This window comes from Emiliania huxleyi (genome assembly GCF_000372725.1).
Source record: "Emiliania huxleyi CCMP1516 unplaced genomic scaffold EMIHUscaffold_721, whole genome shotgun sequence".
NCBI classification, from domain to species: domain Eukaryota; phylum Haptophyta; order Isochrysidales; family Noelaerhabdaceae; genus Emiliania; species Emiliania huxleyi.
This window is the reverse complement of record NW_005196595.1, coordinates 2,619-4,561: the sequence shown is the minus strand read 5'-3', so window position 1 is coordinate 4,561 and position 1,943 is coordinate 2,619.

Sequence of the window (1,943 nt, the reverse complement as noted above, 5' to 3'; positions counted from 1 at the left end):
GAGATTAAGAGGGAGAGGTGAGAGGGAGAGGAGAGGGAGAGTTATAGGGAGAGTAAGAGGGAGAGGGAGAGGGAGAGTAAGAGGGAGAGAGGAGAGGGAGAGGGAGAGGGAGAGTGAGAGGAGAGAGGGTAAGAGGTAGAGTAAGAGGGAGAGAGGAGAGGGAGAGGGAGAGGGAGAGGGAGTAAGAGGGAGAGGAGAGAGTTAGAGGGAGAGGAGAGAGGGAGAGGAGAGAGGGAGAGGAGAGAGGGAGAGGGAGAGTTATAGTGAGAGGGAGAGGGAGAGGGAGAGGGAGAGTAAGAGGAAGAGGGAGAAGAGGGAGAGGGAGAGTAAGAGAGAGAGGGAGAGGGAGAGTAAGCATCTCAGGATGTAATGGCTCAATCAGAGATGCTCAGGCATCTGAAATTGCGGGATCCCCGCCCCTGACGGCTGGGGGGTGGGGAGAAGGGGGCAACGAGGCGCAGCCCCGCCCGAAGCCCGAAGGCCGCGCAACGATTCACTCCCCCCTGGAAAAAGAACTTTACGATAAAACTCCCTCGCACGACACTAGGCACGGGACTGGCGCGCACTGGCACTAACACAGGTACACCACGGGAGCCGCCTACTGGAAAAAGAAATCACAGTCTGGAATACGTCCCGAACCCAATGGGCCAATCAATACTTTGGGACCCGTGTAGCACATTCTCGACACTCGAGTTTGGATCCGGCCGGGGGGCGGCACTCGAGCGCGGGAAGGGGGGTTAGGGGGGTCTCGTCCAGTCGCTCGCGTTGTGCGACTGAGTTCTTTCGTCATACTTGCGTGTAAAAGCCCTCACGCTCAAACACACTTACCGCGCCCTTCTCTCGTAGTGATCCTGGTGTGTCGTGAAGGAGGCGACTTATCGTGCCTTGAGCTTGCACAGCGTCGTTGATTGGCATCTTGCAGGCAGGCCTAGCTCTGACACCAGCCCCAAGGCGCCATGATGGGATCCCCAGCCCTCCCACAGCCGTTCAAACGGCGTCTCGTGCGTCCACGTCGTGCGGGACCGAAGCCTACGCAACGCGGCGATCCATCGAGAGTAGCCTCCCTCCCCCTGGATGAAGAGGTCGGCGTAAACCATGAAGGCGGCGTCAGCGTCGGGGTCACCAGAGCGCAGCCGCGCGTCGAGTCCATGCGTTGCGAGGGTCGAGTGTACCTCCCTCAAGTAACGCAGCGTGTGGTTCATGTACGTGGACGCCTCTTCGTTGTGGCCCCCTGTAAATAGGTACACACATGCGGGCTCGTGGTGCCGCAGTCGGTCGGCCATCTTGTCCCACGCAGCGAGGCTGGGAGGCCCCTTGTTCACCGCATCGCACCGCGCCGTGTTGCAACGGAAGGCGTCGTCCAACCGCAGGTGCACAGCGACTATTTTTCCTAGGGGCTGCACGAACCCGGACGTCTTGGTCCAAGCCTCCACCTCCTGTAGTTCCTCTCGAGGCGAGCAGCAGCTCAGGTTGGACCCGCGCAGGAGCGACGCCTGACGAGAGTGAGAGTAGTTGCCTCAAGCAGCGGCGCGGCGTGTAGACTCGGTTGTGTGTGGCGAGGAGCGGGAATTGCCACAAATGCCGCACCTCCTTCCTCAAGGCGAGGCGCCCCAGGATGCTCCCTGGCCACGAGCGAGATAGTCGCCGCAGCGACGCCGAGGAGCAGAATAGCTTGTCGCCGCGGGGCAGTAGACGGAGATGAGGAGCGAGCTAAGTAGGAGAGGAGGAGGGGAGGAGGAGAGAGGAGGTGCGCCTGGGAGAGTCGGCGAGCTGCCATCGAGTAGAAGTGTGCGAAGAGAGACCGCAGCAGCACGCCCGCGACGACGAGCAGCGCCAGGCGGCCGCTCAGCCGCAGCACGACCGCCATGCCCGCGAGGGACTGCAGCACCTGCGCCGAGTGAGGTCCCGACACACTCGACGAATGAGGCCAACGTGGTCAGCAG